This window comes from Phyllobates terribilis, unplaced genomic scaffold (assembly GCF_046119375.1).
Source record: "Phyllobates terribilis strain yellow unplaced genomic scaffold, ASM4611937v1 Scaffold_2__4_contigs__length_985480577, whole genome shotgun sequence".
In the NCBI taxonomy this organism is placed as follows: Eukaryota; Metazoa; Chordata; class Amphibia; order Anura; family Dendrobatidae; genus Phyllobates; species Phyllobates terribilis.
In genome coordinates this window covers 823819036-823847034 of record NW_027362762.1, presented here as the reverse complement: position 1 = coordinate 823847034, position 27999 = coordinate 823819036, and the positions used below count along the sequence as shown (strand labels likewise).

Sequence of the window (27999 nt, the reverse complement as noted above, 5' to 3'; positions counted from 1 at the left end):
AAAATGTCAAGACCCTTTTTTGACAATCAGTTTTGGTAAGAAACTACTTTAAAGGGCACCGGTCACCAAGTTTATGCTCCTCTGAGTGCAGCATAAAGTATGTGGCCATAATTCCAGCGATGTTTCACTGTTTAGCAAGTACAGCATAAGCCAAGTGCAGGAGTCCTTATTACATGCACTGTGTAGTCCTTGATATTCATGAGCTGAACAACAGTATAAGGAGAAAGCCACCAATCAGCACTGGGAGGATAACCCACTTTGTCACTCAACGTTGAAATTGCAACACCTAGGAGGAAAAGTCGTTGAATTATAGAAATTGAAGGATGGATAGACATGTTAATGATAGGTGAATTCTAAAAAAAATGGAAAAAAAAATTCAAAGATCTCGATTAGTGATGAGCAAGTATGTTCTGTTAACCCTTTCGAGCACCAAGTATTTATAGCTGCTCGGTGATATGTTTGAATCACTCCCGTGTGCATGATTTGCGACTGTTTGACAGTTTTAATACATGTGAGGAATGTGTAAGAAATAGACATTCCTCACATGTATTAAAACTGTGAAACAGTCGCAAACCATGCACACGGGAGCGATTCAACCAGATCACCGAGCAGTTGTAACTACTCGGTGCTCGCACGAGCATACTCGGCGAAAGGGTTAACAGAACATACTCGCTCATCACTAATCTCGATTTATTCAGTATTGAGTCTGAGTGCTATGCACAAAAATACTAACACATGCCTTGGCATATCAGTGAGGAATGTTCTGCCATGCTAAATACACTTGGGCAGACAAATCAACAAGATCCGCTGCTGGCAGCTCCTTTTGCAATTAATGACATAATGACAAACAGCATTTCATATGTGCTCATTGGGGGACAAGTCCGGAGATGCAGCAAGCCATCGTAGCACATTTAGGACATACAGGCTGCTCACAGTAGCAAAAGCAAAAAGCGGCATGGTGTTGTCATGTTAAAAAACGGTTTCTGGGACACTATGGAAAAATGGCCTGGTTTCATGACCAAATGGATGTAACACCAAACTGTTACTGAACTTGGAATGAAGACTAGAGGGGTCCAACTATTGTACATTATGCCACCCCACACCATAATCTAGGGAGTAGCACTGGTGTGATCTTCCCTAGTGAAGGACTCTTCATGGCGTTGCGCATGTGGTCTCTAGACTGATTTCTGCCTATAATTGTGTCAAACACCAAAGCGGGTCTTGTCACTTAAAATAGACCCCCATTCCAGCCTCCATTACTGTCTTGCTCTGCAGCATGATAGACTTTGAGAGCGGTGGTGTGAGGTCAATGGAACAATTGTTGCTGAACGTCTGGCTCAAACTCCAATTTAGTGCAAATGCCTTTTTACTGTTGTGTAGAAACTGATTGATGGCTTGGTATGTAACATCTAATTTTACTTGCAATACAGAATGGATCAGTATCTGCCATTTTTCGAATCTTGATGATCCATCTGTGCAGAGGTTCACCTCTGTGCACCTCTTGCTGTTATTCCAATTCAATGTTGTTCTCCCTACTACTGGGACCTGTAACATTGAACAGTGACGACATCTCTGCCTACATACGCTGCTATCTGTCGGAGTGATGAATCAAGATCTCTTAGTTCAAGGATTCTGTCCCTCTCAGTTTGTGTCAAGTAGTGATAACTGGCACATCAGCAAACAGGAGGCATCGCACAATCATCCCACAAGATATGATTTGAGGTTCCATGTGGTTAAAAAATTGCTTTCAACCTGGAGTTTATGCTTCTCCCCCATCCCACAGAATGGTGTCCGTCAGATATCTTAAAAATGAATCCCCTTTAGACAAACAGTTCTTGGCTCTTGTTTCAAAGCCAGTCAATCTGTGTATGCTTTCTGACCAGACTGCTGAAAATAGGTTGAGATTTCCCATGTACCTTTGTACATAATTTTAAACGTCCCCTCCCCCACTTGCCCTATTTTGTGGTATGTTTTTTTTTTCTTTTGGTAATATTTCCCAGCCAAGTACTACAAAAATGAGTCCCTTGTGTATGTAAGCTGGAGAGGTGTTTGGGTTTGCTATGTCTACAAACACTGACGTCAAGATCTTAATAATCTTGGATGTGGATCAGATGTTACTGTTCCAGTTTGTAAGTTTACTTCAGACTTGGTTACATAGTAACCTTTCTAGTATTTCATCTGTGCACTGGTTCCTAGGCTGTCTCACGCTATCTCTGATGGTAACACTGTCTTTAAACATAGTATGCGAATGAAAGTATTTCTGGTGACTAGCATTAACAATAAAATATTTCCAGATTCAGATCCTTTATACATTAATCATGCACAATCCATTTGTATAAAGAAATTCTTACGTCAATGTGTCATCAGAAGGGAATTTGGGGGTCATATCTGGGATAATTAGTAGTGATCAAATTTTGTAACCCAAATAATGTAAAAACTGTTAAATTGCTCAACATCACTTTGACTGGTTTTCATTGCTTCAAGCTCCAGCGCAAGGGTCTTGCAGGTGATTGCGCTCCTGTTGTGCAGCTTGCCCAAGACCTAAGTCTCGTCTTGTCGTCCTACCTGTTATGCCTGATTTGCCACAAAGAATTACCTGGGTAGAAAGGCAAAATGAGCAATTGTAAGTACACAGGGCCATATAATATGATGAATGCAATATATTAAGAGGATAAACATTTTGATGGGAGGAGGAGTGAATACCAGGGAATCCAATAGACTCTTTGACCCGGTTCAGCTAGTTCCAATTGAACTGTGGTTTTGAAAGAACACTTCACTACTTTCTGAAACTTAGGCCCTAAATCATCAAGATCAGCGATTTTCTTTGAGAGGATGTGGTGGAATCAGATATTCCTGATTCATGAAGAGACACACGTTGACCTGACCTGCCGCTCTGTAAGAGGAAGCGATGGTGTCTCTGAGGAGTCCCTGCATGATGTGACATTAGTGAGGATAGACTGCCATTTGCTGGTTGGACGAATCCAGGCAGAACCTATTTGCACCAGAAGAATTGCAGGGGGAGGGAGTTCTTGTGCCGGACCTGGTGAGGTGCCTTGCATGATAGAGCTCCTGGATATAAAAGCCCTGTGTGCCAAATCGCAGGAGGCTTTGGCGCCAAGAGAGCGCAAGGTGCAGATGTGCACAGGAGGACATGCTGCAGCCAGAGTGCTGGCTGCTGCAGACAGGACCCAGATGACACCAGATAAGATCCAGAGCTCCAACTACGCTGGTCAAGACCCGAGGACCCGATCTATGCCGGTCCAGACTCAGAGTTCAGACTGCGCCGATCAAGGCCCGAATCCCAGATCTGCGCCAAGGTCAAGATACCGAACACTGACGACACCAGTCAAGATCCAGAGCCTTGCACCCTTCTTCCCATATCCAGACGATAGCCGTCGTCGGTCAAGCACCAAAGACCCCTAAGGTGACTCCGTCCAAAAGAGGAGGAATACGGTTACAGGAAGATGACACAAGTGAGCCGGGCCGTCGCTTCAAGCACTGACATACAGTACAGGGGTCAAGCTGCACTAAGACAGCAGACAGGGTGTCAGTTGGCGCGAAGGAGGCTCAATGTGCATTAGTAGCCTTTGTCAGGAGAACTTACCACCTAGCGGGAACAACCGGCGATCCCCGTCGCTTCAGGAGGAGCCAACGTAGTAGCTCCCACAGGGATGGGTATATCACCCCTGTCAGAGGAACACTAGTATAATCCCTGACTTTTCTGCCATTGTAATTGTACTTTAAAACTCATTATATGTTCTACATTGTATAATCTACTTGTAATTACCCTGTTTATACTGTTTACTGTTTCTTAACTACTGCAATTTCCGAGGGAAATTGCGAGGGAAATAAAAAGTTAATTGACTGTTTCTGCCTCATATTTATCTGCGCGTTGCATCCGTTACCTACTTTACAGCTCCATCATGTAACTAGGATAAAAGTGTTCCATCAGGGATACAACTTCCTGGTGCTGCCGATCGTTGTAGGTCCCAGCTGTCAGACCTCCACCGATCAGTAAGTTCCCGGGGACAAGTGATAACTTATTTTACTGGACACCCCTGCAAGTTGGCTATAAAGCCAAAGGTGTTGGCTCAATATATCTTTATCTCATTCCTGACACGTGAGGTTCCAAAGGGCCCTGATATTTTATCTCTATAGGGTCTACAAATTTCTGATGTTGGCCCTAGTTGCCCAATTATCCTTTATTGTATTTTTCACTATTTTATATGTTCGTTCAAATATTGAACAAAATTACTGCCGGGTATGAATTCTCATTACTTGTCTGACACTGTCCTTTTCATCTTGCCTGCCTTGTTAAAAATTTCTTTTTGATGCTTTGAAGGTTTTTCACCACCATCATAACCAGGTGTAAAGGCTCTTAAAAATGTTCTTTAATTTCCATTTTCTTTGGATATTCACTGGCTGTCAGAATTACTTTGTCCTCTTTCATGTTTCTCGGCAGTTTTCAAGGTTTTTTGTTTCTACTCTATCCCACTTATTTATTAAATAATGGATAATCATAGCAAAAAAATGACTATTTTTTCCGATGCCTGTTTTTTTTCTATCTTCTCCTGGAGCTGAACATATGTTAGTTAGTGTCTTGTGGCTGGCTGTAATGGCACTGTATTCCAATAACTGTCTTTCCTTATCACTTAACTTCACATAACATTTTTAGTGTTGATTTGTCCTATCCTGTTGTGAGAGTTGGAATTTATTGCAAAATGCATTAATTTGTAAGTATTTAGTTAGAAGAGATGTTTCAGGCCTCTCTGTTAGAATACAAAAATATATTATGTTGTTTATAATATATTATCACTTCTCTGTAATGATAAATGGAAAGCAACACATATATACAGTCAAGGCTGAAAATGTTGGCACCTTTGATATTGTTCCAGAAAATTAAGTATTTCTCCCAGAAAATTATTGCAATTACACGTTTTGTTATACACATTTTTATTTCCTTTGTGTATATTGGAATAACACACAAAAAAAAAAAAAAAAGGGAAAATTGAACATAATTTCACACAAACCCCCAAAATAGACCAGACAAAATTGTTGGCACTGTTAACTTAATATCTGGTTGCACACCCTTTGGAATAAATAACTACAATCAATTGCTACCTATAACCATCAACAAGCTTCTTACACCTCTCAACAGGAATTTTGGACCTCTCTTCTATTGTAAACTGCTCCAGGTCTCTCATATTTGAAGGACGCCTTCTCCCAACAGCAGTTTTAAGATTTCTCCACAGGTGTTCAATGGCATATAGATCTGGACTCATCGCTGGCTACTTCAGAACTCCCCATTGCTTTGTTTTCACCCATTTCTGGGTGCTTCTTGAAGTATGCTTGGGGTTATTGTCCTGTTGTTGATATCCTGACCCATCACCTAGGACGCAAACCCAGCATTCTGACACTGGGCACTATATTATGATTCACAATCCTTCAAATTTTATGTTACCTTGCACACAGTCAAAGAACCGAGTGGCAGAGGCAGCAAAACAACCCCAAAACAATTAAGAACCTCAAAGATATTGGACTGTAGGTATTGTGTTCTTTTCTTTGTAGGCCTCATTCCGTTTTAGGTAAACAGTAGAATGATGTGCTTTACCCATAAAGTTCTATCTTGGTCTCATTTGTCCACAAGACGCTTACCCAGAAGGATTTTGGCTTACTCATGTACATTTTGTTAAACTGCAGACAAGCTTTTTATGTCTCTGTATCAGCAGTGGGGTCCTCCTGGGTCTCCTGCCATAGTGTTTCGTTTCATTCAAATGTCGACAGATAGTTTGCGCTGACATTGATGCACCATGAGCCTGCAGAACAGCTTGAATTTCTTTGGAACTTGATTGGGGCTGCTTATCCACCATCTGGACTATCCTGTGTTGTAAACTTTCTTCAATTTTTATCTGCCATCCACGTCCACCGAGATTAGCTACTGTGCCATAAGTTGTAAACTTCTTAATTATGTTGCGAACCATGGACAAAAGAACATCAAGATCTCTGGAAATGGATTTGTAACCTTGAGATTGTTGATAGTTTTCAACAATTTTAGTTCTCAAGTCCTCAGACAGTTCTCTTCTCCTCTTTCTGTTCTCCATAAGTATGGCACAGACAGACACACAATGCAAATATTAAGTCAATTTCTCCCCTTTTTATCAGGTTTTAGGTGTGATTTTCATATTGCCCACACCTGTTACTTGCCACAGGTGAGTTTGAACAAACATCACATGCTTGAAACATAGTTGTTTATCCACAATTTTGGAAAGGTGCCAACAATTTTCTTCGGCCCATTTTGGGGGTTTTGTATGAAATGATGTCCTATTTTATCTTAATGATAATAACTGTCTAACTCCATATCAACATGGATTCATGAGGGATCGCTCCTGCCAAACAAACCTGATCGCCTTCTACGAGGAGGTGAGCTCACAGCTGGACCGGGGAGAGTCAGTGGATGTTGTATACCTTGACTTCTCCAAAGCGTTTGATACCGTGCCACACAAAAGGTTGGTATATAAAATGAGAATGCTTGGTCTGGGGGATAATGTGTGCAAGTGGGTAAATAGCTGGCTGAGTGATAGAAAGCAGAGGGTGGTTATCAATGGAGTAAGCTCAGGGGGTGTCAGGGTTACTAGCGGGGTGCCTCAAGGGTCTGTCTTGGGCCCTATATTATTTAATATATTTATTAATGATCTAGTGGAAGGGTTGCATAGTAAAATAGCAATATTTGCAGATGATACTAAACTTTGTAAAGTAGTTAATACAGATGAGGATAGGGCACAGCTACAGGAGGATTTAGATAAATTGGGGACTTGGGCCAAAAAATGGCAAATGGGGTTCAATGCCGATAAATGTAAGGTCATGCACATGGGAAAGAAAAACAGCAGTCACCCATACATATTAAATGGGAAACCGCTGGGGAAATCTGACATGGAGAAGGACCTGGGCATCTTGGTTAATAGCAAATTAAATTGGAGTGCCCAGTGTCAGGCAGCAGCTGCGAAGGCAAATAGAGTCATGGCATGCATCAGAAGAGGAATAGGGGCATATGATGAGAACATTGTTCTTCCTCTGTATAAAGCGCTGGTAAGGCCGCACTTAGAATATTGTGCACAGTTCTGGGCTCCAGTGCTCAGGAAAGACATATCGGAGCTAGAGAGGGTACAAAGGAGGGCGACTAAGGTAATAAAGGGAATGGAGGGACTAGAATACCCAGAGAGGTTGTCAAAATTAGGCCTATTTACGTTGGAAAAGAGAAGGCTTAGGGGAGACCTCATAAACATGTATAAATACATCAGGGGGCAGTACAGAGATCTCTCCCATGACCTATTTATACCAAGGATGGTGACAAAGATGAGGGGGCACACTATGCGTCTGGAGGAAAGGAGGTTCCTGCACCAGCATAGAAGGGGATTCTTTACGGTCAGAGCCGTGAGACTCTGGAACTCTCTGGGAGAGGAAGTGGTGATGTCCAACTCACTTAATGAGTTCAAGAGAGGCCTGGACGCCTTTCTTGAGAACAATAAAATTACATATTATGCTTAGTTAATTAATCCAGGGATTTAATCTGACTGCCAGATTGGTGTCGGGAAGTGAATTTTTCCTCAATGATGTAAATTGGCCTATAGCGCATGGTTTTTTTTTTGCCTTCCCCTGGATCAACGCTGCGGAATAGCTGCAGTGCACAAGAAATAGGCTGAACTGGATGGACGCTTGTCTTTTTTCGGCCTTATAAACTATGTAACTATGTTGTCTTTTTTTCTGTTTTGATGTGTTGTTCCAATACACACAAAGAAAATAAACCTGTATGTAACAAAACATGTGTAACTGCTATAATTTTCTAGTAAAAATACTTCATTTTCTGGAACAATTTCAAGGATGCCAACACTTTCAGCCATGACTGTAGATAACAAAAAATCCACAAAAGGTCATGGTCACCTACTCCCCTTTCCTGCTCAATGAACCTTGCACACATCAAGGAGCATGACTGGAAAACTCTCCAATAGAAGTTAATGAACATCTCTAGTATAATGTTTCCTATGACTCATGTGGTTGCTGTAAAGTTGATCTCCGTATTATGTTAACAGTTCAGGCAAAATCTTCTCCCCCGTAATTATATACTCAAAATAGAGTTAAAAAGTCTACAATCAGAAAATGAAAACATACTATAAAAACACTTTGTATTGGTATTTGGGTATATTTCTTAAAAAATATAGCCAGTATATTTCTTTTAATGTTAAGGTATTTCAAAAGGAAATTAAATAGTAACTTTTGGGTGTGAGATGAGGGCTAAACACTCACTGTAGGGGGTTGGTTCGACGACCGTAATAATTGGACAAGTGCAATCTGTCATTTTGACGGATAGCACTTGTCCCCATGTTATTCTATGGGGCTGTGCACATGTCCGATTCTTTTCCTCAGACAGAGCCTGTCCTGGGAAAAAAAATTACAGGATGCCGAAGCTTGATCCAATATTTGGATCACACTTGGCCATGGAAATCAATGAATGCGTGGAAACCATTGGACTGCACTCAGATGACATCAGAGTACAGTCCAAGTTCCAAGGAATGACACAATTGAGAAGATGGAGAAACTTTTTTCCCCATCTTCTCGTCGTCCAAGAGAAAATCGGATCCCACTATGATTATACTCTGATCAAACTCTGGTCAGAGTGTGATTTGCATAATTGACCTGATTCTCTCGGATGAGAGAATATACACTTGTCTGCGCCTTGCCTAAATGTGATTATTTTATGTCTCCTCCTAAGGCTACATTCAAGATTGTAAACTGACAGCACTCGGACCAATGTTATTCAATAAGGCTGTTCAGATTAGCAATTTATTTTACATGAACCTAACATCCGTGTTAAAAAGAAAAAAAGCAGCTTGCGCTAGTTTCTTCCGTATTTCAAATGACTCGTCTAATCAAGTCTATGGATCCATATGGATCAACCATATGAAATCGCATTTTTCTGGATACGTTGCCATTATTAACAAGAAAGTTTTTTGTCTTGTAAATGTTAAAACCTGCTGATGTTTAAAAACGGGTGACATATGAATGACAATTAAGATGAAAAAGTTTCCCAGTGTTTGGATGAGAATCGGATGATCTTTTTAATTTGCTCGTGTGAACTTAGTTCACACAAGCATATGCAAAAGCATCCATTTTATGTCCAGAAAACACTGACCAAACACCACAATGAAGACCAAGCAGATCTTCAAACAAGTCAAGGAAAAGTTGTTGAGAAGTATAAGTCAGGGTTGTGTTATTAAAAAATATCTCAATCTCTGATGATCCCCTGGAGCACCATCAAATCCATTATCGTCAAATGGAAAGAACATGGTACTACAACAAACCTGCCAAGAGAGGGCCATCCACCGAAACTCTCAGCCTGGGCAAGGAGGTCATTAGTCAGAGATGCAGTACAGAGACCAAAGGTAATCCTGAAGGAGCTGCAGAGTCCCCAAGCAGAGACTGGATTGTCGGTCCATACTACCACAGTAAGCAGTACACTCCATAGAAGGGGCCTTTATGGAAGATTGGGCAGAAAAAAGCCTTTGCTTACACACAAAAATTGTAAGGCTCATTTTGAGTTTGCCAAAAGACATGTGGGAGACTCCCCAAATGAATGGAAGAAGGTGCTGAGGTCAGATGAGACCAAAATTGAACGTTTAAGGCACCAAGGTAAACATTATGTTTCATGCCAAACCAACACAGCTCATCACCCCAAGAACACCATCCCCACAGTGAAACATGGTGGTGGCAGCATCATGCTGTGGGAAAGTTTTTCAGCAGCAGGGATAGGGAAAATGGACTGAGTCGAGGGGAAGATGGATGATGCGAAATACAGGGATATTCTTGAGCAAAACCTGTTTCAGTCTGTGAGTGATTTGAGACTGGGACAGAGTTTCACCTTCCAACAAGACAATGATCGAAAGCATACTGCTAAAGCAACACTTGAGTGGTTTAAGGGGAAACATGTAAATGTTTTGGAGTGGCCAAGTCAAAACCGAGATCTTAATCCAATTGAGAATTTGTGATCAGACTTGAAGATTGCTGTTCACCAGAGGAAATCATCTAACTTGAAGGCGCTGGAACAGTTTTGCCTTGAGGAATGGGAAAAAATGTCAGTTGCAAGATGTGGAAAGCCCATAGAGACTTGCAGCTGCAATTGCTGCAAAAGGAGGCTCTATAAAGTACTGACTTTAAGGAGGTGAATAGTTATGCTCACTGAAGTTTTCATTTATTTTGTCCCATTTGTTGTTTGCTTCACAATAAAAAAATGTTCACAGTTGTAGGCATATTCTTTACATGAACTGAGATAAAACCCTTAAAAAACAGTGAATTTCCAGGTTGTTAGGTAGCAAAATACGAGGGGTGTGTGTGAATACTTTCGCAAGCCACTGTAAATGATCTTCTTATTGATATGAGAGAACAAGTGATCTCAATGCACAACACAATCCAATATAACAAGCCCAATATACCAATACTACCATATACAAATGACAAATACCGCCACATGACCAGACCACACATAACCACCACATAGTGACAGAATAATACCACATACAAGGAACAAATACCTCCACATCATCATTTTTCTAGTTGGTCGTTCATCTTCACTTTTGTTCTTCATTCAGAGCAGATTGCCATCACTTCTTCCAGACAGAACTCTTCTCTGCAGAAAGTAATACACAGACATTTAGGCTATGTGCCCACGATGCAGAAATGCTCCGGATTTTTCCTGAGCGTTTCTGCATGTCCCTGGCAGAAAAAACGTATGCGGATTGTACATGCGGATTGTACATGCGGATTGTACATGCGGATTGTACATGCGTTTTTCCTGCCAGGGACAAGCGGATGTGAAGTGTTCTTCACTTGCCTTTCCGCATGCGGGTTGACAAGCACTTTCCAAGTGATTTTAGCATCACTTGGAAAGTGCTTGTCAACTTGGTCACACTATATAAATCCATGCAAAAGTCATGGATTTATATAGTGTGACCGTAAAAGAATGGTAAAAAATAAATCTATAGTTACCTTCTGATGGCCCCCGGAGTCTATTCGCTCCGTCCTGGCTGCCGTCAGCTCGCGGTACACTACACTGAAAGACCTGCCGTCACATGACTATGACGTCAGCTCAGGTCCTTCAGTCCACCGCGAGCTGCCGGCAAGCGAAGACAAGGACACTGGGGGCCATCAGAAGGTAAATATAATATTTATTTTTTATTTTATTCTTTTTTTTACAGGTTCTATGGTACCCGGGTCCGAAGGATAGTCTCCTCTTCTCCAGACCCGGGTACCATCCGCACATTGGAATGAATGGATTCCGCATCTAGAGATGTAGTGATGCGGAATCCAAGCGATTCAATGCAAGTCAATGGCGGCGAAAATGCAGCGCTTCCGCAAAATAATTGGTAGTGCTGCGTTTTTTCCCGCAATGATAATACGCAGCGGAAATTTCTGCAGCATGTGCACAGCACATGCGGATTATCATTGGGGAACATGGCAGGCCTTCTACCATGCGTTTTTTAAGCGTTTCTGCAGCATTTTTGCCGCTGCGGAAACACTTAAAAAACGCATCGTGGGCACACAGCCTTAGAGTTGATCGCTGCTAGAGCACATTCCCCACTTTTCCCCAACTTCTATACTGCGCCAGATGAGGAAAAAAACATTATACTGCCATCCTGCACATTAACAGAACCTCCCTTTTTTCACCTCTTTGGAAAACAGTATTTTCAAAAGTAAAATACTGTATATTACAGCTGTAGTAACGTTCCTAATTGGCCCCTACAGTAATTACATTTCACCATCAACTAATAATATATGTTTCATACTTGGGCTTCTATACATTATGTCACCCATTCTGGCCCACAGTCTATAATAATGTCCTCCTTGCTGGGCCCCTTCCAATAATAATGTCCCCTATCCTGGGGCCCTACCTGTAATAATGCCCTTCATGCAGGGCCCCTTCCTGTAATAATGACCTCCATCCTGGGCCCCGTTTTGTAATAATGTCTTCCATCCTGGGCCCCTTCCTGTAATGATTTTCCCACTCCTTTCCTGTAATGTCCCTCGTCCTGGGTCTTTTTGATGTAATAATGTCCTCCAAACCGGCCCCTTCATGCAATAATGTCTTCTGTCCTGGCTTCTTCCTGTAATAATGTCCTCCGATCTGGGCCATTCTTGTAATATGCCTCCGCCCTGGGACCTTTTTTTGTAATAATGTCCTCCATGCTGTGCCCTTTCTGGCCCCTTCCTGTAATAATGTATCCCAACCTGGGCCCTTCCTGTAATAATGTCTCCTGACCTGGGCCCTTCTTGTAATAATGTCCTCCGTGCAGGGCCCCTTCCTGGAATAATGACCTCCGTGCTGGGCCCCTTCCTGTAATAATGTCCTCCGTGCTGGGCCCCCTCGTGTAATAATTTCCCTGATTCCTATAATAATGTCCACCATCCTGGGCCCCTTTATTTAATAATGTCCTTTATTCTGCTGTTCTTCTGCAACACAGAAGAAAAAAAAAACAGATTCTTCTTACCTGTCCACGCTCTCACAACAATTCATCTTGATGCTCCATATCCGGCGCATGGGGACAGGGTGGCACAGGGTGGCGCAAGGCAACGACGTCATGCGCCACCCGCTATGGGCACAGAGATGTCAGCTTCTGACTTCTGATAGGCCGGCGGACATTTTAAGTATTGCAGTGAAGGGGCTCGGCCGCTTTGTTTATGAGTGACTTTCTGTTCCACAACTCACATCCCATTGGTGAGCATCTATTTCACTAATTAATGGTCTTTACCAAGGGAGTGTAGCTATCAGGGTAAAAATGCAGAGCAGCCTAAGGACATGCCCCCAAAGATTCTTGTGAGCAACACCCTCTTGGTAAAGGCCATATAAATTAACACTAAATAAAAACATCATTATCTCTGTAAACTTATGGCGGATTTCAAAAAAGAAAAAAAAAAGTCAGGGGAGCGCAGAAATAAAATAAGAACAAAAACTGTCCAATTTTGACCTGGTGACAAGTTCTCTTTAAACGGTAACTTGACAGCTGCTACATGCTGCTCAAACCATTGGCAGCATGTATCAGACACTGGCTTCATAATTTTAGCTAGGCATGTCTGACTCTGAAATGCAAGAGCATTTCAGAGAAAAACATACTTTAATAGCCATCGAGGACTGAGCCGCACAGGAGACTAGTCGGAAATGTGGGTCCCCGGAGGCCTCTCCCTGCCTCTCCCCTAGAGTGACAGGTATTTCTATATATACAAACGCAGGGAGAGACATGTCACTCAAGGAGAGCGGGTGTGGAGAAGCCGCAGGGGCCCCACATTTCCCATGCGGCTTGGTCCGCGGTGGCTTTTAAAATGTGTTTTTGCCTGAAAAGTCGCAATTTCAGATTTAAACATACCTGGCTGAAATAATGCAGCCTGTGTCTGATATATGCTATCCATAGATTGTGCAGCATGTAACATCTGTCAGGTTCCCTTTAAGCTCCAACCTATACTTAGCCTTATAGTCTCATGTGCATCATGTGCATATGCTGTGCACATACTCCAGCCTCTAACTTTCCTTATTGGAACTGGCTCACTGGGGCCTATAGTCTTCAGAGCTACACAGATTTCCCAAACACACCATGTGGTCCCAGCCACACACTGACTCACTTCCAGTTTAGAGCATCTACTTAAATTCTATAATACTGTAGACAACTAGTGGCAAACAATGCAACTGCCGGCATGCAATGGATTACATAGCACAGGAGCCTCTTGTAAAACTAATCAAACTAGTGTGCAAGAGTGGTGGACTGTACTGTCACGTTCCTACCCCTGAAGATACCAATCTCGTCATGTAGATAATGTCATGCGTTTTGTACATATAAAGTGTTATGTGAAATGTGAACTAGGTACTGCGGTTTTAGTGTATATTATGAATAGACTGTGATATGGTACTGTACAGCATAGGGTAGAGATACAGATTAGGATCTTGGTCATAAGAGGCTTAGTACATACTTTTATAGGATAGTAACTGTAGATAGCTGAAGGTATAGGATACAATACAGTTAATGTTTGGTACTAGCCCACAGTGGGAGGAGGCTAGTGCTAGTGAAAAGTAGGCACTTCCTGATAGTCAGATAGGGAAGTACAGTAACCAAGGTCAAGTTTGAGTGCAGTGGGCTGCCAGTGCCACCAAGTATCTATCATTCATGGCAGTGGAAGGTCTTACTATAATCACTTGTGGACATTCCTGCAATGTCCGGAGCCCAGGGCCCGGTATGGGTACTATGGAGAGTGCCTTATTCTCTGGTGTACAGGGGACGATGGATGTGGAACCGCGAAAAGGTAGAGGATCCTGGGTGAACTGGGGGCTGGACGGTAAATCCCAGGGGCTGAGAGAGCCAGTGAATGTGGGGATAGTCCAGGAGGAAAGGATAGCGATGCGGAGGGTATACTGTGTTAAGGAAGCAAGTAATGGGAACTGTGGTGCCCAATACTTCATGTTGCAATCTGATGAACTTCAACTCTCCAGTAAATTTTTCGCTGTGCGGCGGCTCCTGAAGATGGAAGCCTACAAGTGAGTGTGATCCACCCCACACATGCTAGCACACTGGGACTGGGACACAATTTTCCTGTAAAGTGCCAGCGCATTATGGAGCAGCAACTCTGTTATGGCTACCTCTCGCGGTCACTTTACAAGTGCATGCCGAAGTTGTTACAATCTGCATTGAAATTGCTCATATGCACTTGCACAGTGATTTACCATTGTCAGTGTGCTACGTATGTGCGGTTCTTTGGGCACACTGACAATAAAGTTGTTAAATTATGCTTATCTGAACTGGCCCTAAATGAAAACTATTTATAGATGGATAGATATGGATGCATTTTTTTCATTAATAACAAATATGATTTATGCAGATTATATATTTGCAAAACAATAACGTGCTAATAAGAGTAGTTTCTTTTTACAACAAGCAGTCTGTATTTTTGAGGAACATATTCACCGTGAACAGAATGAAAACTGATCAATGCTGGTTGGTCTCCTACATCAGAAAAAACATCTTGAAAACCGTGACTAACATGGTATACTGACAGATTGGGAGGTTTCATCTCCACTTTGTACTGTAAACAAGGGGTAAACACACTCTTGCACGTTTGGTTGCTTCTTGATGCACTTGAGTGTGGCTTCTCCTAATTACATGTAATAAGGCCATACACACCGGAAACACGCCCTGCTGAGAATAGGCTTCAACCGAATTGTTGACCACAACAGCAGATGGTGCTTAGCAGAAAGAAAGGTTTCTTATCAGTCAGACGATCTCCTGATGGGCTGTGAGCAGATTGCATTAGACTCATCTAGTCAGTAATATATTTTGGTCACGCTCATTAGAACAGCTTTAATACAGGCTGATGATAAAAAACACACACGAGCAGCACATTTTTCTTTGAGCTTTGTGCTAATGTACTGAAAAGTAGCTATCGCTGTTAAAAGGGAAATATTTCAGGAAGAAAGTAAATTTTTTTTAAAAACTGCACAAAAACCCCTACCAAACAAATTGTAGTTGCCGCTTGTTTCCTTGATTTTTAGTGGCAAAGTTGCTTGTCAGTAGAGTTGGGGCGAACTGCACAACCCATTAGATCAGCCATGACAGTGGTCGGTGACCGCTGCACGGGAACGGAAGTGCCGCCTCTTACCTGATGGCATCCACACCCCTCCTTTTGATTAGCCAATCAAAAGAAAAGCCGCGAATGCCATCAGGTAAGAGGCGGCACTTCCGCTCCTGTGCAGCGGCCACAGACCACTGTCATGGCTGATCAAACGGGACGTGCGAATCAATTCGCATCAACTCTAGCTCGGACCAACATACACGGAGTGACCGTGGGTCTCTTGACCTAAATTAACAGCCTCATAGTCATACATGAGACTGGTAATTTAGGTAAAGAAAACTCACAGTAGGGCCAGGTATTACTGTCCAATCATAAACTATAAAATACAGATGTGTTAATTCAGCCTTACGCCTCATTCAGCTGTTTGGGTTTCGTGTACATGTTCTACCATTAATTGACAGGACATGTACTTAGTATAGTTTAGGCATGGTCACAATTTTTTTGTGGATTAATTAAAAAAAAAATAAAAAAAATCAAATTCATTTACATTTTTGATTCGATTTGTCGATCAAACTTGCCCATTCAAGTGAATGCATCTGTGAAAAAAAAGCAGATGACATCCAAGTGCTATCTGTTATTTACTGTTTAATGGGTTGGAGAATTTCCAAAATTACAAGAAAAGAACAAAAGAGTTCAGGAAAGCCCCAGCTAGGAAAGGAAGGGGGAATATTTGTATATATACAATAAGTGTATAGAAAGTGTAACCTTTTTTAAAATCTCAGATGAGCCCTGTAATGTCGTGTCTACTGTCATCAGGTTAGAGATTATGTAAAATAAACAATCTGTCAGACCAGGGCCGGAGCTACCGCCCGTGCAGCCCGTTCATTGAACGGGGGCCCCGAGGGAGAGGGGGCCCCTCCAGCCTCCAGCAGGGCCGCCATCAGGGCATGACTGCCCTGACTCCAGTATGGGGCCCAGCCGGTAGGGGCCCCCTCGGAGCCCCGTTGGGGGCCCCCCTCTTGTGCGTCTCTCTCCTAATTGGGCCCCCCCTGCCCCATGCTAAGCGCCGGGTCCGGGACATCTCAGCGCTGCGCTGCTGCGGCAGCGCCTTCATGATTCCCCTGACTTCCGGTCATGTGACGGCGCCGTCACATGACCGGAAGTCAGGAGAACCTGGTGTCAGCGATTTGGACGAGCGCCAGGATTCTGCAGGGATCGCATGGGGGTAAGTATAACAAGTTTTATTTTTTTTTAAATACAATTAACTAGGAGTGGGGGGAGATGAGAGATGCACATGTGGGGGGGGAGATGAGAGATGCACATGTGTGGGGGGGGAGATGAGAGATGCACATGTGTGGGGGGGGAATGAGAGATGCACATGTGGGGGGGTGAGAGATGCACATGTGGAGGGGGGGTGAGAGATGCACATGTGTGGGGGGGAGATGAGAGATGCAGATGTGTGTGGGGGGAGATGAGAGATGCAGATGTGTGTGGGGGGAGATGAGAGATGCAGATGTGTGGGGGGGGAGATGAGAGATGCACATGTGGGGGGGGTGAGAGATGCACATGTGGGGGGGTGAGATGAGAGATGCACATGTGGGGGGGGTGAGAGATGCACATGTGGGGGGGTGAGAGATGCACATGTGGAGCGGGGTGAGAGATGCACATGTGGAGCGGGGTGAGAGATGCACATGTGGAGCGGGGTGAGAGATGCACATGTGTGGGGGGAGATGAGAGATGCAGATGTGTGGGGGGGGATGAGAGATGCACATGTGTGGGGGGGAGATGAGAGATGCACATGTGTGGGGGGGAGATGAGAGATGCACATGTGGGGGGGGTGAGAGATGCACATGTGGGGGGGGGTGAGAGATGCACATGTGGGGGGGGTGAGAGATGCACATGTGGGGGGGATGAGAGATGCACATGTGGGGGGGATGAGAGATGCACATGTGGGGGGGATGAGAGATGCACATGTGGGGGGGTGAGAGATGCACATGTGGGGGGGATGAGAGATGCACATGTGGGGGGGATGAGAGATGCACATGTGGGGGGGGATGAGAGATGCACATGTGATGGGGGGGATGAGAGATGCACATGTGATGGGGGGGATGAGAGATGCACATGTGGTAGAGGGGGATGAGAGATGCACATGTGGTGTAGGGGGATGAGAGAGGTGCACATGTGGTGGAGGGGGATGAGAGAGGTGCACATGTGGTGGAGGGGGATGAGAGAGGTGCACATGTGGTGGAGGGGGATGAGAGATGTGCACATGTGGGGGATGGGGATGAGAGATGTGCACATGTGGGGGAGGGGGATGAGAGATGTGCACATGTGGGGGAGGGGGATGAGAGATGTGCACATGTGGGGGAGGGGGATGAGAGATGTGCACATGTGGGGGAGGGGGATGAGAGATGTGCACATGTGGGGGGGGGGTGAGAGATGTGCACATGGGGGGGGATGAGAGATGTGCACATGGGGGGGTGAGAGATGTGCACATGGGGGGATGAGAGATGTGCACATGCGGGGATGAGAGATGTGCACATGGGGGGGATGAGAGAGGTGCACATGTGGGGGAGGGGGATGAGAGATGTGCACATGGGGGGATGAGAGATGTGCACATGGGGGGAGATGAGAGCTGCACATGGAGGGGTGAGAGCTGCACATGGGGGGGGTGAGAGCTGCACATGGGGGGGTTTGAGAGCTGCACATGGGGGGGATGAGAGCTGCACATGGGGGAATTGGGAGAAAATGAGCTGCACATGGGGGAATTGGGAGTAGGGGGATAATGAGCTGCACATAATGAATGTGGGGTGGGGGAGAGTAAATGATGATGGGGTGGGGAGAGCACGGACATGATATAATGAATTGGGGCAGAGGGTGCATGTAAATAATGAATGCGGGGAGCAGGAAGTATAGAGTAGGGGGCGTTGCGGATGCAGGAGTGTAACTGGTAACAAATTGGCAGAGGTTCTAATTAAATTATATATTAAGTGCCTATTTACAGTTAATGGGGGCACTGTGGTGGATTACAATTTATATTTGGAATGGTAGGTTGTATAATAACTAACCATATATTGATGGTGGATGCACGTCTGTATTCAGCTGCGTAATGTAGAAGTTGGGGAATGTGCTCTAGATAACTGTGTTATTTTATGCAGAGACGAGTCCTGGCTGGAAGACGTGATGGCGGTCTGTGCTGGATGAAGGAGAAAAGCGTAGCTGAAGGACTCAAACTAGAAATGTCACTGGTGAGTCAGTGTATTACATGTACACTTACACTATATACTATGTACCGGGCTCCTGTGTATAATGTCACTGGTGATCACTGTATTACCTGTACACTATATACAGAGCTCCTGTGTATAATGTCACTGGTGATCACTGTATTACCTGTACACTGACACTATATACAGTGCTCCTGTGTATAATGTCACTGGTGATCACTGTATTACCTGTACACTATATACAGAGCTCCTGTGTATAATGTCACTGGTGATCATTAGATTACCTGGACACTTACATTATACATACCATGTATAGAGCTCCCTTGTATAATGACACTTATGGTAATATTAGTAATGTGGTGGTAATATTAGTAATGTGGTGGTAATATGTGGTCTGTGTTATGTTCTGCTACCAGAGCTAAGGAAAGAGAGGAGATCTGTCCCTACGATAGAACTCAGCTTAATCCCTACGATGTAACAGGGGACCTGATCCTGCGATCAGACCTGCTAAAGTCCTAAGCTAGTCTGTACGGAGACCTATAGATGTGGGGAAGGAATCCCTACAAGTACTAAGGACTGGGAGGAATATGGGACACCTCCTAACAGAAATAGTAGCAGACAGACGAACAAACAAATTATATAGAACATAGAGGTCAGTAGACCAAGCAAACTAACAGAGCAAGACACAGAGCACAGGCTAGCTAGAAAGTAGATATACAATGAAGTCCAGCAAAGCCAGAAGGGCAGAGCAGGATTAAATAGGCTAACAAGGTCATGTGACCAGCAAAGGAAAAAAAACCTAAGAGCAAGGTTCTAACAGTCTGGTCATGGTGTAGCAGTTTTCTCCCTTCTGTGTGGCATTATTCGGTCACTATGTTGTGGTAATATGTGGTCTGGTCATGGTGTGGCGGTATTCCCTGTATGTGGTATTATTGGTCATTTTAAAAAAAAATTTATATGACACATTCCCTTAAAGAAAACTAAATAAAAATATATCTAAAAAGAGTATTGGATATTTTAAGAAAATTTTAATAGGTTAGAGTAGGGCCCGGCCAGAAGAGTCTACCTTATCGTGGTGGCGGCTTTAAAAATCTTTTGGCCAAAACAAAAGCTGCTGGCTATGCATGTGGCGCCGTCACATGGCCGAACGTCAGGAGAACCTGGTGGCAGCGACGTGGACGAGCGCCAGGATTCTGCAGGGATCGCATGGGGGTAAGTATAACAAGTTTTATTTTTTTTAAATACAATTCATTAACTAGGATTGGGGGGAATCAGAGATGCACAGGGGGGGATGAGAGATGCACAGGGGGATGAGAGATGCACGGGTGGGTGAGATGCACATGGGGGGGATGAGAGATGCACATGGGGGGGGATGAGAGATGCACATGGGGGGGATGAGAGATGCACATGGGGGGGATGAGAGATGCACATGGGGGGGATGAGAGATGCACAGGGGGATGAGAGATGCACATGGGGGGATGAGAGATGCACATGGGGGGATGAGAGATGCAAATGGGGGGGATGAGAGATGCACATGGGGGGGATGAGAGATGCACATGGGGGGGATGAGAGATGCACATGGGGGGGATGAGAGATGCATGGGGGGGGGATGAGAGATGCACGGGGGGGTGAGAGATGCACGGGGGGGATGAGAGATGCACAGGGGGTGAGCTGCACATGGGGGGATGAGAGATGCACGGGGGGGATGAGAGATGCACGGGGGGGATGAGAGATGCACAGGGGGTGAGCTGCACATGGGGGGGTGAGAGATGCACGGGGGGGATGAGAGATGCACGGGGGGGATGAGAGATGCACGGGGGGGTGAGAGATGCACGGGGGGGATGAGAGATGCACGGGGGGTGTGAGCTGCACATGGGGAGGATGAGACATGCACATGGGGGGATGAGAGATGCACAGGGGGGATGAGAGATGCACGGGGGGGATGAGAGATGCACGGGGGGGGGATGAGAGATGCACAGGGGGTGAGCTGCACATGGGGGGATGAGAGATGCACGGGGGGTGAGCTGCACATGGGGGGATGAGAGATGCACAGGGCGGATGAGAGATGCACGGGGGGGTGAGAGATGCACAGGGGGGTGAGAGATGCATATGGGGGGGTTATGTTTACATAACTTTGTTGCCTTATGAAGGGCAGGGGGGGCCCCCAAAAATTTCTTGCACAGCGGCCAACTACAGTCTGTGTCCGCCCCTGTGTCAGACGCTTGTTCTCCTGACCCTAATTAAATAAATATGCACATTTATGATTTAATATTGGCATGTAGGTATAAGGTGTTGTTGTGCAACCAATAGTTAGCTCAAATCTATGGAAACTGTAAAGGGGTTGACTACCTTAGATTAAAAAAAAAAAAATCACCCAGGATGCTCCAAAACCCAAAAATTATGTATACAAACTTTGCCAATTTTCCTAATTCCTCTTCTAATGCTGGTCGGGTAAACCACCACTATCCTATTCAGGTCAGGAGGATATACGACTGCTGCAGGCAATCACTGGCCACAGTGGTGACATGTTCGGTACCCCTGCAGCAAATGATCAGCTGCAGAAGTCATAAGCCTGTCCAGCTGAAACAGTATTTACAGAGCTAAAGACAAAACTTAAAAAAATTTTCAGAATTTCCTTTTCACCATTTCAAATATGCAGCCAAAGCCCCACAGGCCACACTACTAAATTCTCACATTTGACGACTGCTTGCGCTCGAAATGTTGCCTTTTAGGCTCGTGGAGACGGAAGCATTCCGCAACCTGATGGCGGCGGCCGTCCCTCAGTACTCGGTCCCCAGCCGCCACTATTTCTCCCGGTGTGCCGTCCCCGCATTACACAAGCACGTGTCCCAAAACATTAGCCGTGCTCTCAACAACGCAGTTACCGGTAAAGTCCACCTAACCACGGACACATGGACAAGTGCTTGTGGGCAGGGACGGCACATCTCACTGACGGCACACTGGGTTAACATAGTGGAAGCCGGGACCCAGTCGGACCTTGGGACGGAACACGTCCTCCCGACGCCAAGGATTGCAGGCCCTAGGTCAATCAGGGTTGCCCCCACGGTCTACAGCTCCTGCACCTCATCCTCCTCAGCCTCCATCTCCGAAATGACCACATCAGTCACAAGCTGGAAGCACTGCAGCACTGCCTCGACCAAGAGGCAACAGGCTGTGCTGAAGCTAATATGCTTAGCTGAAAAACCGCACAATGCTGAAGAGTTGTGGACAGCTCTGAAAGAGCTCTGAAAGAGCAGGCAGATCTGTGGCTCATACCGCTGAACCTACAGCCAGGCATGGTCGTGTGTGACAATGGCCGGAACCTGGTGGCGGCTCTGAGGCGAGGCGAGCTCAGGGGGTGTGGTGAGGAAGTACGGAAACACATGTCTGGGCCTCCCCTGGCACTGCTGGTCACTTGTTTACTTTCACTAAGTATGTCTTACTTAAACCTTTCCATGTGATGCTTGTACTTTTTATGTGTTGCTGAAAAAACCTCTGTTGGTTGTTTATACTGTGACTTGTTTTAGGTCACTTGATCTATGTTATTTAACTTTTTCTGCACACATTGTCTGTGATTAATGGATTATATGGGTTGGACTATGTGACCTATTACAGGTTCAATGTGAATTTGTTACCAGCTGTGTCTCTATCTACCCCCTGCTGCCTCAGATGCCCATGTTATGTCTTTTCACACATGTTATTTATACCTATGTGTTATTTCTTAAAAAATACATAAATAAAGCATTTACAGTCATATGAAAAAGTTTGGGCACCCCTATTAATCTTAAGCTTAATGTTCTATAAAAATTGGTGTTTTTGCAACAGCTATTTCAGTTTGATATATGTAATAACTGTTGGATACAGTAATGTTTCTGCCTTGAAATGAGGTTCATTGTACTAACAGAAAATGTGCAATCTGCATTCAAACAAAATTTGACAGGTGCATAAGTATGGGCACCTCACCAGAAAAGTGACATTAATAGTTAGTAGATCCTCCTTTTGCAAAAATAACAGCCTCTAGTCGCTTCCTGTAGCTTTTAATGAGTTCCTGGATCCTGGATGAAGGTATTTTTGACCATTCCTCTTTACAAAACAATTCCAGTTCAGTTAAGTTTGATGGTCGCCGAGCATGGACAGCCCTCTTCAAATGATCCCACAGATGTTCAATGATATTCAGGTCTGGGGACTGGGATGGCCATTCCAGAACATTGTAGTTGTTCCTCTGCATGAATGCCTGAGTAGATTTGGAGCGGTGTTTTGGATCATTGTCTTGCTGAAAGATCCATCCACTTTGTAACTTCATATTTATCACTGATTCTTGAACACTATTGTCAAGAATCTGCTGATACTGAGTGGAATCCATGCGTCCCTCAACTTTAACAAGATTACCAGTGCCAGCATTGACCACACAGCCCCAAAGCATGATGGAACCTCCACCAAATTTTACTGTGGGTAGCAAGTGTTTTTCTTGGAATGCTGTGTTTTTTTGCCACCATGCATAACGCCTTTTTGTATGACCAAATAACTCAATCTTGATTTCATCAGTCCACAGGACCTTCTTCCAAAAAGAAATTGGCTTCTCCAAATGTGCTTTTGCATACCTCGGCCAACTCTGTTTGTGGCGTGCTTGCAGAAACGGCTTCTGTCGCATCACTCTCCCATACAGCTTCTCCTTGTGCAAAGTGCCTTGTATAGTTGACCGATGCACAGTGACACCATCTGCAGCAAGTTGATGCTGCAGCTCTCTGGAGGTGGTCTGAGGATTGTCCTTGACTGATCTCACCATTCTTCTTCTCTGCCTTTCTGATGTTTTTCTTGGCCTGCCACTTCTGGCCTTAACAAGAACTGTCCCTGTGTTCTTCCATTTCCTTACTATGTTCCTCACAGTGGAAACTGACAGGTTAAATCTCTGAGACAGCTTTTTGTATGCTTCCCCTGAACAACTATGTTGAATAATCTTTGTTTTCAGATCATTTGACAGTTGTTTTGAGGAGCACATGATGCCACTCTTCAGAGGAGATTCAAACAGGAGAACAACTTGCAAGTGGCCACTTTAAGTAGCTTTTCTCATGATTGCATACACCTGGCTATAAAGTTCAAAGCTCCATGAGGTTACAAAACCAAAAAAAGTGCTTTAGTAAGTCACTAAAAAGTAGGTAGGAGTATTTAAAACAAGAAAATGATAAGGGTGCCCATACTTATGCACCTTTCAAATTTTGTTTGAATGCAGATTGCACATTTTCTGTTAGTACAATAAACCTCATTTCAAGGCAGAAACATTACTGTGTCCAACAGTTATTACATATATCAAACTGAAATAGCTGTTGCAAAAACACCAATTTTTATAAAACATTAAGCTTAAGATTAATAGGGGTGCCCAAACTTTTTCATATGACTGTATCTCTTTTAGTCAACATATGGTGTTTTAATTATGTTATCTTGGGGTCTTGAAAATACCTATGGTCTCTCTGGTTTATATAATGGCTGAGTTTATGTTACGCTGCCTTTCCCATGACCATCGCGTTCTCAAAATTTTGGGTGACAGTCATTACTGGTTGGTGACACTTCTAGACCCACGCTATAAGGAGAACTTTATATCTCTTATTCCTCAGGCGGACAGGTCTACAAAAATGGGGCAGTACCAGAAGGCCCTTGTTGCGGAACTATTAAAAAAATTCCCATCTGAAAACGCTGGCGGCAGAGGGCACACTTCGTTGGACAACCAAGGAGTACAGGCGAGAGAAACATAACTTCAATCCAGCAGAGGCAGGGGAACACTGTCAAAGTTCTGGGAGAGTTTTCTCAGCCCCTCCCATCGCACAGGCCCTGAGGCGCGGGGTACTCTCACAAGGAGTGCAAAGTTTGGGAAGATGCTGAGGGAGTACCTTGCCGACCGTACCAATGTCCTCCGTGATTCCTCTGTGCCTTATAATTATTGGGTATCCAAGCAGGATACGTGGAATGAACTAGCTCTCTATGCCTTGGAGGTCCTGGCCTGCCCTGCCGCCAGCGTTTTATCAGAGCGGGTTTTTAGTGCCGCTGGTGGAATTATAACTGATAAGCGCATCCGCCTGTCAACTGAAAATGCTGACAGGCTGACTCTTATAAAAATGAACAAGGGCTGGATTGGGCCAGACTTCTCAACACCACCGAATGATAGCAGCGTAACATAAACTCAAATCCAGTGTCTTTTCTTGGGAGGTGTATTCCCATGCACCTTTTAACACCCACACATGGGTATACGCTTCCTGATTTTGTCTATTTTCTCTTGTCCTCCTCCTTCTTCTCATCCTCCACCACATCACCAGGGTGACCATGGTCCGTGATGTAACAGCCACATAATTTTTTTTAAAGGGTGTTTATGATGCCCGTGAAAAAAAATTTTTATTCAGTATGTTCATGTATACCCCCCAGGAGTAAATGTTTGTCAGCCAATACACTTAGTGAATGGGCATTACAAGTATAGGAGGCCTGCTCCTTTCTAATGGGAACATTTTTTTATGAGGCCCTCCTCCACGTCTCTTACAAGGGGCATTGAAGAGCCTCCAAATTTTTGGCAGCCCTTGCATTCACTGCATAGGCCAACACTATGGGAGACTCTCTCCTTTCTAATGGGAATTTGTCGTTACTGTGGCCCTGCTCTGTGTGTCTTTAAATTCTTAGTGGGGTTTTCCCTAAAATTGGTCAGCCGTTGGACTCACTGCATACCCTATAACTGTATAGCAGACTCTCTCCTTTCTAATGGGAATTTGTCGTTACTGTGGCCCTGCTCTATGTGTCTTTAAATTCCTAGTGGGGTTTTTCCTAAAATTGGTCAGCCGTTGGACTCACTGCATACATTATAACTGTATAGCAGACCCTCTCCTTTCTAATGGGAACATGTCGCACCTTGTTACTGTGGCCCCGCTCCATGTGTCTTTAAATTCTTAGTGGGGTTTTTCCTAAAATTGGTCAGCCGTTGGACTCACTGCATACCCTATAACTGTATAGCAGACCCTCTCCTTTCTAATGGGAACATGTCATACCTTGTTACTGTGGCCCTGCTCTATGTGTCTTTAAATTCTTAGTGGGGTTTTTCCCAAATTTTGGCAGCCCTTGCAGTCACAGCATGGGCATTACCACTATAGGAGACCCGCTCCTTTATATTGGGAACATTTTTTTTACTCAGACCCTCCTCTAGGTCTCTTCAAAGGGGTATTGGGTTGCGTCCAAATTTTTGGCAGCCCTTGCAGTCACTGGATACGCAATAACAGTATAGGAGACCCACTTGTTAATAATGGGAACAACAAAGCATAGCCGGCTGATGGCTCTCTAACAATAGCTACGGAAGACTACTGGCCTTTTAAGAATAGTAAGGGCCGTCTGATGTCCCTGTAAAAATAGGCTTTATGACTTTCAGAGTCCCTCCGTCATTAATAAAAAAGGATGTGTCTGATGATGTGTCACAGACCACATTGCCAGATAAGGTTGTAAAATGTTAAAATGACATTTCCCGGTGAATGCATTTGTCTTAAAAAATAACGTAAAAAACCCCAAAACAATAGGATCTTTCTTTAGTATAAAAAACAGCGTCACCAATTTAACCTCAATTTAATCACATTGTTCAGCTCTTGCACCTCCTCCTCCATCTCCGAAATGATCACATCAGTCACAAGCTGACAGCACTGAAGCACAGCCTTGGCCAAGCGGCAACAGGCTGTGCTGAAGATAACATGCTTAATGCTTAATTGACAAACCACCCAGCGCTGCAGAGTTGTTGAAAGCTGTAACACAGCAGCCTGATCTGTGGCTCTCACCGCTGAACATACAGCCAGGCATGGTCGTGTGTGACAATGGGCGGAACCTGGTGACGGAGAAATGACAGCCGGGGTAGATACGGTTTCCCTCTATGCCAGCCCTTTCACCGAGCTAAAGAATATGGCTATGGTGAAATACAACTCCCACTGAGAAGCAGTTTCAGATTGAAAAACATTGTGCCCACCAGAGGATTTGATTCTGAGGGCTAACCTTTCTCACCCGCTCAAGAGCCCCATAGCAGCTGCAAAGTTAGCGCTATCATGAACTCTCCTGAGGTAGAAGCCAAGGCACACCAGAGAATTCTCTGGTGGGACCGTCCAACCCTGCTGAGAAGCAGTCCTGGCTAAGAAAAGTGTGTGGGAAGGTTCCTGGATACTCTATGGCTGCCTTTTTACTGAGGAGGAAACACACGCAAACACGGGGAGAACATACAAAGTCCTTGCAGATGTTGTCCTTGCTGGGATTTGAACCCAGGTTCCAAGCGCTGCAAGGCTTCAGTGCTAACCACTGATCCAATGTGCTGCCGTTCACCCTTGAATATCTAACAGGCTGGATAAACTTGCACCTACTGCTACTCTATCTTCAACTCCTTTGTGAGAAAATGTATTTGGGCAGCCACTCAGTCTACCAAATAAAATTCCTGAGAAGGAAATTGGGGATGGCTTCGCTACTGGTACTGGGGGTAGTGCTAATACCATGGCGTCGTACCATAGTTTGCTGGAAATATTCCAGGCTGGTAGGAGGCAAGCAAATTCCCACAGAAAAGTACCAGCAGTAATGTTCAGGCCACATTTCAAGTGCAAGTAGCTTTAGAGGACTTCCTGGGAGAAATGACACGCAGGGTAAATACGGTTTCCCTCTATGCCAGTACTTTCACTGAGCTAAATACAACTCTCAGCCAAAAAAGTTGTGGACTGGCTCTGTACCGTCCCTGGCAATATTCACCTGTCCACGTGTTTGTGGTTAGGTGGTCCTTCCCAGTAAGTGCACTGGGGAGGGCACAGGTAATGTTGTGGGACCCGTGCTTGTGGAAGGCGGAGGCAATACTGGGAAATATAGTGGCGGCTGGGGACCGAGTATGGACACCCGGCCGCCGCCGGCATGAGGTTGTGAAAAGCTTCCGCCTTCACGAGCTCAAAAGGCCATATTTCAAGTGCAAAGAGCTGCCCAGAAATCTGGCAGTTTAGTGTTGCGGCATGTGGGTGGGTGGGTGGCTGGCTGCATACTTGCACTTGCATTCCAAGTAACACCTCTATCATCATCATGGCCTCACCTCGGCAGTATGAACTCTCCTGAAGGAGAAGCCCGGGCCCGCCGGAGAAGTCTCCGATTCTCTGGTGGGCCCGTACAACCCTGCTGAAAAACAGCCCTGGCTAAG

At 44.6% G+C, this 27999-nt stretch overlaps 1 long non-coding RNA gene across 1 annotated transcript in view; it reads right to left on the bottom strand.

Annotated features, from left to right (window-relative positions):
- Nucleotides 1-1745: 1745 nt before the first annotated feature.
- Nucleotides 1746-27999, bottom strand: part of LOC141231464 (uncharacterized) — a 43889-nt gene continuing 17635 nt past the window's right edge. Inside the window, exons 2-3 of the long non-coding RNA XR_012297856.1 lie at nt 10584-10678; nt 1746-2596 (exon numbers count right to left, since the gene is read on the bottom strand). This is a non-coding gene — a long non-coding RNA (uncharacterized lncRNA). The remainder of the gene's footprint in view (nt 2597-10583; nt 10679-27999) is intronic.